Source organism: Maylandia zebra, linkage group LG19, assembly GCF_041146795.1.
Source record: "Maylandia zebra isolate NMK-2024a linkage group LG19, Mzebra_GT3a, whole genome shotgun sequence".
NCBI lineage: Eukaryota > Metazoa > Chordata > Actinopteri > Cichliformes > Cichlidae > Maylandia > Maylandia zebra.
In genome coordinates, this window is record NC_135185.1 from 22,690,686 (window position 1) to 22,707,342 (window position 16,657).

The following is a 16,657-nucleotide window of genomic DNA, read 5'->3' on the forward strand; positions in this document are numbered from 1 at the left end:
CACCAATGGTCGCAGTTACTGTGATACCAAAGCCAACATCTAAATCTCTTCTTTGGATCGTGGCTTCCTCTTATTAAGCTTCAGTAATGTTACCGAAGGTGTCTAGGGAGGCCAATCCATGACTGATGGTGTTCCATTGTGTGTATTTCTATCCAGGTGTGTTTTCACGGCATGGGCAGTGTGTTTTGGAATCACCGTTGTCCTGAAAAATAAAGCCATTGCCAATCAGATGCTTTCCAGATGGTATTGCAGAGTCAAAATATACTTTTCAGCATTCGTAATTCTATCAGTTACGAATTCCAACACCACTGGCTGAAATGCAGCATCAAACATGACAGAGCCTCCACTGTATTTTTGCAGAGGGCTGTAGACACTCACTGTTGTACCTCTATCCTGACCTTCTTGGTATGTATTGACAATCATTTGAACCAGAAATTTCACATTTTGATTCCTCACTAAGACCTGTTGCCACTGATTTTCGGTCCACTTCTTGTGTAATTTGGCATACCTCAGCCTTTTCTTCCTGTTTCCTTTCTGTAAGAATGACTTTTTGACGACCACATGAGAATACCACAGCTGGATATTTTGTCCAAAAGATTTCTGAGTCCAAACAGAAAGGTCTACAGTGCATTGTGGTGCAGTGTATGGTAATTTGACACGAAGTCAAGAAATAAAAAAATGTAAAAAACGATCTTACTTAGATTCAAGCAGAAATAAAACTTGTAACACTCATGTAAGGATATGATACAGCATGGCACAAATGTGAAATACCAAAATCTAGACCTGTATTCCTAACAAAGGGTAGATCTGCTTGTATTTCCTGATGACTGCTAAGTCATTCAGAGGAATTTTGGATGCAAACTTGAATAAATATAAAATATATACAACTTCCCCTGCTAAAATATTATGGAGCATATGCAAAATGTAATGAAGTAATAAAATATTAGCAGCATTCTGCTGAAACATGGTGCAAACTTTCACCATACCTGTGATATCACATTATTGACACATCCTATATACTTTGGAGTCACCTTTTTTTTTTAAAAAAATCTACAGTATTAATATAGATTTATAATATAATATAATAATATAAACTGTAAGATTTCCTTAAATAATTCCATATATCCTAGAAAACAAACCCAATATTGAATAGTTCAACAGTGGATACATAATTACAGATTTTAAGTACATTCAGAGGCAACTGCTATTGCCTATAGGGGGTTTAAGGGGGGTTAAAGCCGACACAAGTGCATGCTGTTATTAAGACAGTGATTCTTCTGGCACCGGTAGCACTTCTCAGTTATGAAAACTTAAACCAGTCTCTTACAGTTAGTTCCGTAATTTATTGGACAAAGACTCAGTTTTTTAGTTTTGCCTCTGTATACCCTAACAGTGGATTTTATATCAAATATTCAAGATGTGACTGAAGTGCAAAATTCCTGCTTTAATTCAAGGGGTTTAAGAAAAGTAGTAGAAGTGATGGACATCACCAAACGCTGTGTTTCCTCCCTTGATGTGCTCATGTCAAATGGTGGAAGTAATTTTAGCTTGTTGTAAGTGATACTTCCTACTCACAATTCCAATTAAGGCAATGAGGCAACACTGCCCTGAAACTACTTTAAAAAATAGAGACAAGAGGCCAGCACGAGGGTTCAGCATAGCAGGATAGGCATAGAAAAGCAAGGGGAAAGCAACAAAATGGAGTTCACAAACAGACATTAAGGAAACCTGGGAGGGCATGGAGGGCAGATCATGGAGTTGTTTCTTGGAACCAACATCAGACATGAAGGAGAAACCACATCCAGCAACAGGAGACTTACAGTGAGTTACAGCTGACAAAAGATACACGAAAGAGTCTACACCTACAATATGGCTGCAATAATTTTTTAAAGCATTTGTTTTAAAACTCTTGTAGCCATGGATGCCATGTACTGTTGGACTGCTAGTTTGACTTCTGCAGATTTTACTGTTAATGCCCTGGTTTGTTTTCATAGTCTTTTATTGTTGGTTTTAGAGTACAGGAATTTTAGAGATTGGAAAGAAATTAAATTTTCTTAACCACTACCCTGATCCTGTTTACTCCTAGGTTACCATCCCCCTTTTTCAGCTGCTCTCCAGTTCACCTTCAGGTGCATGTTTGTAGGTGTCTTTGCATTTAGTTTTGTATTTTCATTCATGAAGGCGTCTCCTGATTGTTGACTTTGACAAGATACGCCTATCTCGTCAAGAGTATTCTTGACTTGGCTTGATGTTATGAAGTTGTTTTTCCCATAGACATAATTCTGTCATTACACACTTCAGTCACCTTATGTGGTCTTTCAAGCCTTGTGTCTTTCATTTTAAGAATGTCCAACATTGTTGATTTGGCCTTTTAAGTTTTTTCTCTCTCCGAGAGGTTTATTTACTCTTTTTCTTTTTCAGCCCAATGATGGCCTTTCCTCACTTGCTCTGACATCTGTTTGGGCTTCATATTTAAAACTACAGAAAAAAACTCTAAAATACAAATGCAACACTTTAAATCAACTTCAGGTATTGTCTACTTTTTTTGTCATGAAGCAACAAGAGAGCAGGCCTCACTTAGCCATTAAATTGCTTGCCAGTCAATTGTCCAATAAATTTTCAGCCTCTGAAAAAGGGAGCTGTGTATAAAAATTGCTGCAATTCCTAAACAGCTAATAAAAATGTTTTGTAAATCCTTTTGATTTAAAGCTAAAATCATCACTGTGTTGGTGTAGAGAGGGAAATCTACAAAAACTGTCTTTATCCAACAAATGTCTGAAGCTCTGAATTTGTCTTTCGGGCATTTCTCAGAGACCCATGTAAGAATGCAAATGTCCAGTGCAGTTAGATTGGACATTAGGTAGTCTTTAGTCCATGTGATATTGCATTGCAGCCCATGTGCAAATAGCACATGGAATAAATACCTTGCTGCATTCAAAAGTAGTGAGTGGGCATCATGTGGACTGCCTCCTTCAGCTCTCTTTAAACCACCCGTAATACATTTCCTGTTGTGAGTACAAGTCTGAACCTGATTATCTCCTGTTGCGAGATACATGTGAAAAAGAGTGACTTTGGACATTTCCTAGACCTGATTTTACAAATAACCAAAGTTTGTCTGTGTCAACTGCTGCACATTCAGTCACCAGTCACTGACATAATATCACCATTATTAATTATCATTTGCCACGTTTTCTGATAATAATTAGATTAGAAGGTTTTCTTATCTTTTAACAACAAGATGAAGACAGCGTAGTGGCAGTAAAAGGTGGCGTGGAGTCAAATCAGAATACTTTCTTTGATATATAAAGACAGGATTTATTCCAGTTCATGGTGGGATTCTTGTTGAAGCAATTTCATTTGTAAGTAGAACCATATTGTGTTCACATAAATACCAATGCCTAGTGTGTCAACTTGTGTGTGTTTTATTATATGTGAGTAATAAATCTTGTAGAGCCAACTTGTACCAGAGGAAAATGCTTTCAATATCAATTATGTCAAGTTGAACATGTTATGTAGCATACGTGTTCTCTTCGGGATGCAACGTTAGTTTCATCTGTTGACTCTTGGTGGGTCTCCAATCATTGTTGTTATTTGAGATAGATAAATCTCCCAGGAGCAAGCTTAGTGTTGCAATCGTTTTAAAACACAGGCTAATCTAATCATAACTGCAGCAGCAAAAGGAATTTTCCCACTCTGAACTTGATAAAGTGCAAATAACCTGACCCTAACCCGACTCCAAATTTCTTTAGGAGCTATTGTAACACATCAACCAAGAAAACACAGTGCACAGTTGTGTTGAAATTTTTGGCAACAGTACGTAAGAATGAGCTCAGGTAGTCAATAGAAAGATTGTTTCAAATGCAGTGGTTCAGTTCCACTGTCATTTTATCTGCTTGTCTGTCTCACCACAGAAACTAGTGAATAAATACTCACTCCACTGTTATATCTGCGGTCACCTGTTGATTTCTATGTGGCCCCTTGTGATGTATTCTATTGTATTTCTATTGTTCTGGAGAGTCTGGGTTTGTTCTTCGTCATTTTGTGGCTTTTTTGTAAACTTTGTTATGTTGCCACTGAAGCATCAGCCTCGTTAGCAAGCTGGTGAATGGCACTTTTACTATTCATTCTATCATATTTACTAAACCCAAGCCTCAAAACTCTCCTTTATGCGCACAACACATCTGGTTTCCTAGGACACTTGTGGTTGCCTAGGAATGATGTTAGGTTTTACATAGTGATGACATCACCCCCGGAACAAGGACAGTTTTCATGTTTGAGAACCTGCTTTTATTGCAATGAAAATGCTCACAAAAAATTCAGGAACCGATTCCAACATTGGCCCCTTGTTGGTGGAAAAGCCTCAGGGGTGAAATGGGATCGGGCCCCATAGAACCCCACAGTGCGTGTGTGCGTTCGGATGCACATGTACCTGTATGTGCACGCGAGCATGTGTGTATGTGTGTTTGAATGGAATTGTGTGTGCAGTGCAGATGAAAGTGCGTGTGTGGAGTGTATATGTGTGTATTTGTGTCTATTCCCGCCAGCCTTTAATGGGGATCATGTGTGGAGTCAGCAGCACAGACGTACAAAAACATGCTAACCCCCACCCCCCATGCACGGTCCGCATTAACACCCGTGCACACACGCAGACACACAAAAATGCACACAGAGCGTGCCTCAGTCAGCGAGTTAAGAACAACTCCTAGGGGAGGTAAAGCACCAGTTTTTGTGTGTGTGCGTCTGTGGGTGTGTGTGAGAGTGGCAGAACACACACTCTGTTTCAGAAGGATGGGGGATGGTGGGGGGGTGGAAGGCTAAGGGGGAGGGGAGAGAATGGGGGGGGGGGGGGCGAGTCGTGCAGAGAGAAAGGAGAAAGATATGGGCAGCGAGCAAAGGCAAAAGGATGGAATGGGTGTGTGTTTATGTGTGTGCGTGTGTGTCTGCGCGCATGTGTGTGTGTGTCTGTGTGAGCAAGCAGCAAAAAAGAAGGAAAGGGTGTAGAGAGGGAAAGAAAGCTGAAGATGGACAGGGAGGATAGAGCGAATGGCTGAGAATATTTGAAAAAGAGAAAAGGCGAGAGGTTGAGGGGCCCGTTGCAGGGGGGAGAGGAGGGCCTGTAGTTTTGGCCAAGGGGCAAGACAGTCAACAACATATGCATCCAAACCTCCAGACAAACCTCTTCATCGAGGACAATAGCACAGAACAAGAGCTATGAATCTCATAAACCCGCTCTGCATGTGTGGAACAACTACAGCTTCCCCCAATGCTTATTTGTGTTCATTTGTGAGAGCGCTAATGCTGACTGTTGACCCTTAGCAGCTTTGGTGCTGTAGATGCAACCAATGGGAACATGAATACACCTTGAATGACAAGATTTATTTTTTAATGTATTGCACGCCTCTTGGAGTAAGAATGTCGATCCCCCCAAAAATGTAAGAAAAATTATTTTTTAAAGTCATGATCAAGCTTACTTCGATTTTGACTGCAAGCACAGGTTTGGGCAATAAAAAGAAAAAACACCCTTTCACTTGTTTGCTTTTAATATTTTTACACCTTTTTCTGAGTATTATTGTATATATTTTAGTATTGATTTTTTAAAGATCTCTTATTCAAAAAAGCTCAAAATGCACAATTAAGAACCCACCCATACATTCATCCACCCTCACGGTTTGTGGTGTTTTCTTTTTTGTTTGTTTGTTTAAAGCCCCAAAACAGTCAGATGAAGTTTCAGACACACTACTTTATAACTGCTGTTGTAGTGTTCAGGACTTCAGTAGACATAAAGATTGGGCAACACATATTTCTTGTAGTCGCTATCCTATTTACTGACACTGAGTTCTGAGTTAAAGGTGAGCACATCAGACATATGATGAGAGAATATTCTTTGTTGTGATGCAACTAATGTTCATTGTTCAGTGCTAACTCATTTTATGGCAGTGTAGTCCAATTCAGGAATAAAACGTACTCTAGCTGGTAAATGCTCAACTGTGTTCACAAGGTAATTGCTCTCATTTTGTCTCCAGTGCTGAACACAAAGTGTATATTTTGCTTATTAGAGCTCTTTTGCCGAAAACCTCAATCTTCCACCACTAAGATGTGAACCACACCCATACAACCCCCCCCCCCCCCCAAAAAAAAATCATAAATGTAAATGTAACTGCAAACACTGACTATATATTAAACACATAATAGCTGTGATTAGACATTTCCCTTAAATCTTTTAATATGTGCTGCTGAAGGTTCTACGATGTCTTTTAGCAAGATCAAGACCTGTTAACTTCTCGTTAGTGATCACCATTAACTACAACTGATAGTTTCTGTTTTCATAAAAACAATCAGTTTGACAGCACTCATTGGATAGAATAATATGCATAACAATAGGAAAGCCCAAGTAACTGAAGGTCTAAGCAGGAGAATTGTAGATTTACACGTTCTAAAATACAGTAGATTCCAGTATCATCAGTTCAAACAACTGTACATAAGTACAAGTTATTCAAATGTATCATCACTTTGCCAGGGTCTGAAAGAAGACCCAAACTGTCACCGTCCGAGGAGAGAAAATTGGTTAGGATGTGCAGGAACCACCCAGAAACCATCACTGCTCAAGCCTAGCGGTAATATATCTGTGTTCACCACTTAGAACAAATAGAGTGAAAGAATGTTGTTGGTGGAAAGCTGGTAAAATATTTAGATGTTCAGATTTGTTCATGTTTTAACTCTGTGTCCACTTTAAATAAATTCTGCAAATATGTCCTGTGTCAGTCAACAAAAATCTATACGTAATTTTATGACTTGGCTTTGCTTCATCTCTAGTGTAACAGCAGCTGTGGTTCATGGTCATCAGTCTTTAGAGCACCAATCCGGTGGAATAAACATGACTTTTAATTTAAAATTCTCCTCTGTTTGTATTGCAGAAAGAAGATGAAAGAAGACAAAATAGCAGCAGTAGACCCGCCTAGCTTATGACTCAATTTGTTTATAAAATGAACAAATATTTGTAGTCATTGACCATAGACTGTATACACAAGATACAACAATGACAGCACCTATTGACTTGTGGGATAGCATTTTTTTAAAAAAGGCCTGAATCAGAGAGCATCTCAGGATCAATGGATACTCTGACTGTAAGCCAGCAGATGAGGACACTGTACTGTACTTGAAGTGTCACAAGGATGCTTAATAAAGTTAGTAAACGGGATATCCTATCTTATGGCAAAAAAAGAAAAGCTGGACATCAATGAAACAACAAATTGTAAAGACAGTCGATTGATCCAGAGACCTGTTGTGATCCAGGGCCTTCTGCGTGGTCAAACTGCAAGGACTACAGCACCGACAGGTTGTTCAGTCAGTGAGAGATGTCCAAACTGTTACAGTATAAAACATGTGAACACCAATCTTACTACATTCAAAAGTGTTAAAAAACGACTATATCAGAAAATCGAGACCGTTCATATGCCATAACTTGTTTTGATCAGCCATTTATCCGACACAATTTTCTCCTGTGAATTATAATGAACTATTCACTGTATCAGTGTTTATCTTACTCTAAATTATCAGTATCTATATCCGTATTTTGATTTGGGGTCATTGTTCATAAAAGTAATGCATTATATATTACTTGTTGTTGTTCCTACAAGTAATGTAGTATGTTAATTTCTCGCTGGAGAAAGTAATTTGTTATACTACTTGCTGAGTTACAGTTGTGTTACTTCACAAAATGAACTGAATTGCACTGTCACATAATTACAAGTTAACGCCATAAAAACTGGGCTACAGTTCCACATGCAAGCAGAAATCCACAAATCACAAAATTATTTTAGTGTTTACACAAATACAACGACACAAACCAAAGTTGAAAACCAGCTCAGAGAGACATCAAAGCGATTGTCACAGTGATTCTACTAAAAACAAGGTAAAGGTATAAATCGAGAGTACAATGAGGCTTACCACTGACTTTGTTACTGCTGATGTTGTGTGGGTTGGGATCGGCATACACTCAGCTTCAACAACACTCTGGGTTTTTCGCTATATTTTGCTATAGTTTTGTCTAATCTAATCTACTCTAATATTTGTGTTAGCATGCTAACACTAAGCTAACGCAAAGCTAGCCAAAGTATTGTTAACACATAGCTGGTCAAAAGCTAGTAATGCAAACGTAACTCAGCAAGTAGTATAACATTGTTATGTAGCTGTTTCTGTCCTGAATGCAGTTTGCACTTCACTTCACTTCAAAAATAAAAGTCATGTCCATATTCCCATTCCTCAAATGCATTTACTTCCTCAAGCAAACTAGCATGAGTGCGCAAAAAGAAAAGGGTATGTTTGTTTGATTTTTAGCAATCTGCCCAGAATGCAGGTAACACGAGTTGTGAATGTAAAGTTTTAACATCGGGATCTGTGGAGTTCTTTTAGTGTCGATTTGATGACCTGCTTTTGACTTTTCGTCTTTGTCTTCATTTTTAGCTGTGGAGGTTCCAGCTTGGCTGTGAAAACACAAGCAATTCATAAAAAGTGCTGAGCATCATCATCGTCATCATGAAAACAACATCATACTTTTACAGTTACAGTTGTTAATATGTTAACAGCTTTTAAAGTCTAGCGACATCACAATGGTCAATTTTGAAATGAATGGAGAACACCCATCCTCAATCTTAGAAGGTGACAGAGAAACAGTCTTTAGTTACTCTACTAGCTGAAGGAAAATAACATCTGTAGACTGTCTGTGCAGCCAATTATACCACCGCACACTCATGTTTGTCTCTGATAAAAAAAAAAGAAGAAGAAAAAAGGTCTTGTAACTGTTCAAACGTTTTTGAGAGGACACACAATCTGGATCCAATTTGACATCGAGGGCAACATATGTTTCTGTCGCAAGCTTTCAGGTCAAATGTAAATAGAAGACTGTGAGCACTTCATGTTGTGAATTCTTCACACAACGGCAAAAGCAAAACGAAAATAGCCAAATCCATACCAAATGCATGACTTATGCTTTTGTGGAATACGGAATGAAGCGATGTCCTCAACCGTAGGTGAAAAAGTTAAATGTTCTATGTTAAGGGAACTTAACATATAGCTCCAAGTGCTTTACCAAATTTACAATATGCTCATGTACTATCAGAGAAAAGATACATTTACAGCTGAAATCTTCACAAGTTATGTAAAGGTAATTAAAATGTTCCGCTGACATCATCCACAATACCAGCTGGTTCGTCACCACAATATCTGATTATCAGAAAAAACACACCAAACTCTCTGAGGACAATAGGCGCTGTATTTTTGGAACATTTGACTCTAGAATAACTGCTGACAGCACAGGAAGGAACAGTTTTTCACACCACTTAAAATAAATCGGGAAAGAAACATACAAAACAATATGCATTTGACATATGTAAATATTTGTTGTTGTTTAAACTGCTCTGATCTTCCTGTTACGTGGTGGCTTTCCTTCAATCAGTGTTGGGGGATTTCTGTGCTTAAGTACAGAGCAGATGGATAAAACCTAGACGGTTTTTTTTTTCTTTTTAGGTCCCCTGACCTTTTGGGCCGCTGTGTCAGTTTAGTAAGCCAGCTTTGACTATCCGCTGTCAACAAATAGGTTCGACGTATCTTTGAATTTCTTTATAGATACCACAGAATCTTTAACCAGCTCTATCCTTTCAGTTTTACTACACTGGATATTATGAAACACTCAAAAATGACCAAATACTTTCCTTTCCAAAAGGTTATAAGAACTGATTTTAATAGCTGTAAGCATAACTGAACCTAGCATTTTTTTTCTTTTAGAGGAGCAGTAACAGTGGACTCCATTGTGGTAATTACAAAACACTGATCATGCTGCAAGCTGTGCTTGAACTTCAGAAAATGGTTTTATTGTTGGACCAAAGGTTGTGCTGGCATTTGTGATACTTGTCGTACTTGACCAGTTATAGAAATCTGTAAACCCACTCAAAACTGTTTTGAGTGGATTTGCTTATTTCAATGTAGTTTTAATTGTTTGTCAAGCCAAGCATCAGAATGGGGAAGAAAGGTGATTTAAGTGACTTTGAATGTGGTATGGTTATTGGTGCCAGATGGGCTGGTCTGAGGATTTCAGAAACTGCTGATCTGCTGAATTTTTTCCCACACAGCCATCTCAATGGTTTACAGACCCCCCCCCCCAAAAAAAAAAAAAATCCAGTGAGCGTCAGTTCTCCAGTTGAAAATATCTTTTTGATGCCATAAGTATGAAGCAAGTGGCCAAAGTGCTTTGAGCTGATAGGAAGGCGAAAGTTACTTGGAAACCCACTTATTATGGCCAAATATTCAAAAGAGAATCTCTGAATGCCCATCAAACCCTGAAGCAGATGGGCTACACCAGCGGACGACTACACTCGGTACTACTACTGTAAGCTAAGAACTGAAAACAGGGTGGCGTTTGCACAGACTCACCAACATTGGAAGCTAAATGGAAAAATGTTGCCTGTTGTGATTCAACGTGCTGATGGCAGGGTCAAAATTTAGCATACACAACATGAAATCATGGATCCAACCTGCCTTCTGTTGAAGGTTCAGGCTACCAGTGGTGGTGTACTGGTGTGGGGGATATTTTCTTGGCACACTTAGCCCCTTATTACAAAGGAATATTATTTAAACACTGCACCCTACTCTACCATGTCCATCTCTTTATGACCACATTGTGCCCGTCTTCTGATGATTCCTTACAGCAGAAAAATGCACAAAACTCAAAATCGCCTCAAACTGGTTTCTTGAACATGACAATGAGTTCACTGTACTTACAATCACCAGATCTCAACCCAAAAGAGCACCTTTGGGATGTGTGATGCCATCATGTCAATATGGATCAAAATCTGAGATGAAAGTTACCTTTTTGAATATATACCAAGAAAAATTAAATCGGTTTTTAAGGACAAAGGGGCTCCAACCAGTGCTTGCAACATGTACATAATAATGTGGTAAAAGTAAATGTTTACAGGCACGTTGACCTAACTTTTGCTGCTTATCTGAGTCTTGTGTAGTTTAAGGTGCATTCAGTGAAAAAAAACTCAAATTCTCACATTCAAGCCTGGTTGCATAAATGATTCACAAACAGTGCAAAATAATTTGAGGGTAATGGGTCGATTGTTGAACTTTGGGCAGAGCCTAGACTTGGTATTTCCTTCTGCTTTCCCATACTAAGCTAAGCTAAATACTTCCAGACATTAGCTCTACCTCTAGACCAAAGAAATAAGGGACTATAAAATGGCACTGGTCTTCTAGTGCAACATACTTCCCAAAATGTTGCCCTTAAACCTTTGCTGTTGCATAGCAGGCGTTGTGCAGTCTCAGAGATAAAAGCTAACACCGTTTTTCTGAGAACGCTGAGAACAGTTTGACAAAAGCCCCCTGCATCTGAATAAAGTGTAAGGTTATCAGCTTGCATGTTACCGGTTCCAGTGTGACTTTTTCTCTGTGTGCATATTTTCACATGTCACTCCCTGAAGGCATGTTGCTGTCAACCATGGGAACTTGTGTATCTAACTGTAAGTCCACAGTCCTGCTCTGTCAGAAATAGGCCGGGTTGGGTTAGAAAATGTTTCATAAGCTTAGACTGACCTCCTTCTTCTCTGTTTCTCCCTCTCTGCCACTCCTCACAGCCCTCCCAGTTTCTCTATCTTCTTCTCACCTAAACATTAAAACAGTCAATGCAAAAATAGTATCGTATACTTTCACCATATGCACCCCAACATCTAAAAAAACCTACTTTTCATAGCGATTTCATTTCACTGCTGCATATTCAAAGTTCTTCCTCTCTTTCTTCATTTTTAATCTCTCACAAAAGTCTCCATTCTCATTAATATTTCCTGCATTCTGTTTTCTGATAGCTTTGTACTCCACGAATAATAGTCTTCCTACTAAACTGACTGAGGGAGGTGACTGAAATACTTGAATTTATATGACACTACAGTATGTTCTTGTAAAAGTCTGCACGTTGGTGTGCGAAGGTGCGTGTGCGTCTGTGTGTCTTTACACAGATGTCTGCGAGAGTCTCTATCCATGCGTGCAGTTGCCAGTCTGGATATCCATTTGCATGTGTGTGTGTGTGTGTATGACTGTGTGAGCATGTAATTGCATGCATGTGTCTCCGTGTTTGTCTCCATCTACCATTTGACTGCCATCTGAATCTGTGGCACGTATAGCAGGAGAGCTACGAAACAGCAGAGAGACAGACAGGCGGAAAAGAGAAAGGGAAAAGTGTATGTGTGTGTGTGTTTCTTTTTTTCGGGGGGGGGGGGGGGGGGGGGGGGGTGAAGGAGACAAGAAGTAGGGAACAAGTGAGGAGGAGAAGGATGAGAGATGAGGACAAGGAGCAGAGGAGAAAGAGAGACAGGGGAAAGATGTGAGCATGAGAGAGTAAGACAAATAGAGATACAGAGAGAGAGAGAGAGAGAGAGAGAGAGAGAGAGAGAGAGAGAGAGAGAGAGAGAGAGAGAGAGACAGGCTCGGAGCAGGACGGGTGGGGGTGGGGAGTGGGGGGGCATCAGCATACAGAGGCAGTCTGTGGTCTTCCAAGCAGCAGCAGCAGCAGTAAAAATAGGGGAGAGGAAAAACAACGATGGTTTGAAAGATTAAATTCCTGTTGGAATAGGAAGTGCAGAGAGAGGGAAGGGCAGATACTGAGGCAGGCAGTGGGGCTGCTGGGTAAAGGTACTGGTTTTGGCTTTAGTGCAGATATTTTTAAAGGAAAATTCCACTATAAAATACTCGCACAGCCCCATCGAGCATGCTGGATGCATGTTACAAAATGTAATTGCACTTAGTCCTTTGCGAGCACGGCTTAGAAACCCTTATTCGGACTGAAATTCCAGTGATTTTTTTTTCCATGCAATTTTTACACAATTTAAAGTCTTTTAGTGTTTACTTTCCCCAAACAGCTAATGAACAGAGCTTATATATGTCTACCCTGAGCGTATAGAGGAGAGGCCTTTCAGCCTCAGCTTGAACTCTTTTATTTATTGTGAAGTGATACGACTCTGGGTGGGGTAAAACATTATTACGCAACTTAAAACGCTCAAATTTCACAGTGAATGAATTTGCATTTATTCATGCCCGCTCATGTTGCGGCAGTGGCAGTTAATTTTGGAGCTTGTCACATAAAAATTCAATTCATACGTCACCGAAGAAAACAAGACCACAAACTTTACCATTTTTTTGTTAACTAAGCATACCACATTTAAACCTGTGTCATGTTTATTTGTTTATCTGTATATTCTAATTCAATAATTCAAGTGGTCTAAGAAGCAACTAGCCTTGCCTGTCTCCTCTGGGATTTCAAGTTCTCTTTCTTTCTTTGTTTTCAAACCTGCAGCAGGTGAGCAGTACAAAAAATTACCGTATTAAAAGCAAAACCTCAGCAGTGACTTGTTTTTAGCGCAGAGGAAGCATGTGCATGTTTGTCTGTGAAGGGTCTCCGAGAGGAGAGGGGGGAGCTGCAGGAGGAGGGCTGTCTGTCACGTTCTCCATTATTTATTCATTCATTTATTTACTGCCTTTTCCTATATTTATGTGACAGTATCTAAATGAGAGACACATTTTAAAAAAGGACAACATCTTTGTATGTCTGTGAAGGGAGAAGTCAATTGTAGATGAAAAGCTGCGATAGCATAATTCAATAACACAACTTTCTCTCTCTTTTTTGGTCTTATTTGATTACTGGCGCTCTTTTTTAGCTTGTCACGGGTCATTTATGTCGACATGTTGCGGAAATCGAGTAGAAAGTGGGTTTTTTTTTTGGAATCCTTTGACCAATTTCAGAGGCCTGCAAGTCTTATCTAGTTATTTACTAAAGTAAAAAAAAAAGGAGATAAAAACACACTTTCTGTTCTGTAAATCATCTGAAACCTCAGTCTTGTGCTACGTACATCTATTTCATTCATAAATAACACACTGATGACAGAAATCTGTTGAAAGGTTCAACAAACTGCTTAAATAAGCACCACTACATGGGTAACATAGGGTTTAACTTACCTTCATCTAGTTTAATAGTTAATAGAGTCCCTGAAATGTCGACGGTGTTCTTACGTCTTCTCGTTATTTGCAACAATGGGTTGGATTCGTGACTTAAATTGATATCGCACAAGAAAATCTTTTTTTTTTCCTGCATTAACTCACAAAGAAAAAGCCTGTTCTGACAAAAGAAAACGGTGGGGAGGGGGGAGGAAGGAAGTGATTGCTAAGTGTTGGAAGGAGTCCCATATCTCTCTTAGAAGCCAATGAGCTCTGATAGAGAAATTCCAACAAACCGACTGATTGGCACCGCAAAGGATGCCATTCAATTAGAAATGAACATGTGAATGGAATGCTTCTGAGAGGGATCTGGAGTGATGAAAAATACAGGTTTGGCATGATTGAGCTCAAACCTGTTTGGGGCTTGCACGTGTGTGTATGTGTGTGTGTGCAATCTCCCTGATAGGATAGGGGCTTCGTTAGGGTAATTACAGCTTTGCTATGTAAATAAGCCTGTCATAGAGGAGAAAGACACACCCACCTCTTTTTCAGACCCAATTAACCTAACTCCCCTGGAGTTTACATACCTAGCGCTCTCCAGAACACACACACGTATACACACAGATAAAATCCATTCCAACACTACTGCGTGCACACTTGTCTACACTTATGTTAAGGGCGAATATAGTTATCGGCGAAGTCTTCCGTGCTCCAAACTTTTCCATTTCACACAGAGCCAGTCCTAGACACCAGGCAACGCAGTATGTGCGTGCGTAAACTTGAGAGCATTTGTGTGTATTCGATCCTGGGCGAAGCAGTAGACTACAGCTAGCCAGGTGATATCTGTATGCATAAGGCATCACCCCAGGCTAACTGGCTGCTGGAGCTGTGGTGAGCAGCATCTATCATCTCAGGCCGCTGATGAATGTCTGTCCTGAATGGCTCTGTGGCGTAGTGAGGGGAGCAGAAAGAGAGAGCACAACATGACTCATGGTGGAAGGAGAAAGGAGGGAGGTGAGGGCTGGTGGTGGTGGGGAAGGGGGGGGGGGGACAAGGTGGAAAGATGAGGGAGAAGGGCAGAGGGGGAGGAAAAAGGGGAGGAAGACAAAGACGAGGAAAGAGTGGGAGCGATGAAGAACAAAAAGGCAAAAAACACAAAGACAGAGAGGGAAAAGAAAGTGAAAATGCTCAGTGAGACTGCACAAGAATGTAGAGATGCAGATGCATCGGAAGGGGGGGAGTAGAGGAAGTGGCAGAAGAAGGTGAGGGGCGAGGAAGACGCGGAAGGAAGAAGAAGAAGCAGAAGAAGGAACAGAAATAGGAGATGGAATGGAAGGAGGGTGGAGAAGCATGAACAGGAAGAAGTGAAATGGAGGAAGAACAGGAAGGGGGGAGGAGAATGCGAGAGAGACAGAGATAGAGATGAAGGATGTGGGTGCATGGGGAAGAACAGAGGGAGATAGTGGCAAGAAGGCATTAAAGTGGGTCAGAGGAGAGCAGGATGATGTGGAAGAGAAGGAAAGACAGAGAGGAAGATAAAGAGAGAAAGAGAGCATGTTGGGAGAAGCAAGAAAGTGATGGAGAAAGGATGGAGTGGAAAGAAAGGGAGGATAATGGTAGTTCAGATGACAGCAAACCCAATAATGCACCAAATAAAGATTGACATATGTTGTATGGTGCGTGGACTAAATGCAAAAAACACATAAATGAACCCATAATCTCTGCCAAACAGAAGAAAACTTGTCAAACCAGAAAAAAAGTTGTTAAATACAGCTGATCCGTAACAGTAACTGTTTTTATGACATTTCAGCTGCGATGTGATCGGACAATTTATATTTACCATTTTCTGTAAAACATTGCACACCATTGTTGATGCAAGATGTAACATCAGCTTGGTTCCAAATCACCCTGATTTCATTTCATCCAATATTGAATAAAATTATCATATATAGAGGGAAAGCACGACGACAAAAGCCCAACAGCCTTATCTGCATTTGAAACGGAGAGACAGACACACAATACGCAGTGACGCTGCTTGTGTTTATTCTCTGCAAAAGAGGAAGAGCCAGTGTTCCCGGGGATCATTGGGTTCTTGGATCAATATTGGTGCTATGATGAGACAGTGATAGAGTTTGTGGTCTAGAGCTTAAAAGATACCTACACCATCACTTTCTCACTTTCCCCTTCTCTCTCAGAGTTCAGCTGGCTAAATTTGAAAATGCATATTCTTCTTCCTCTTTCGGCTCTCTGTCCACACTTTGACACCCTTCTTTTATAAAGTCATTACCAGAGTAGAAGAATCTGAAAACAACATCTCATTTCAAAGTAGTAGTGCTGAGCAGTACAAACTTCGGTATTGATCCGAGTACTGCCAATACCAATACTGATACCGGTACCGATATTTTTAACCTGTTAAGGTAGCTTATGTAGGGGAAAGCAATGTGCTGCGATTCACGAAATGAATCGTCATCAATTTACTTAATTCGGGACACATTTTAATGACCACCGTGATTTACATGTTCTACAATAATTAGTTAAAACAACAAAAAACACCTTTTAGTTTTTCTTGTATTTTGAAACTGTTTCTTTTTTGGAGACCTGGAATGTAAATGTTGTTCTGTTGTTTAACGGTGCAATAGGTCATAAATCATATTTGGATGCGACAATTATTTAA

The 16,657-nt window shown here is 39.9% G+C and overlaps 1 long non-coding RNA gene across 1 annotated transcript; it reads left to right on the forward strand.

Moving 5' to 3' along the window:
- The first annotated feature begins 1,643 nt into the window (after window positions 1–1,643).
- Window positions 1,644–8,252, forward strand: LOC143414032 (uncharacterized). The gene is made up of 2 exons (XR_013094597.1): window positions 1,644–1,821; window positions 6,915–8,252. It is a non-coding gene; the product is annotated as an uncharacterized LOC143414032 (long non-coding RNA).
- The last annotated feature ends 8,405 nt before the right edge of the window (window positions 8,253–16,657 follow it).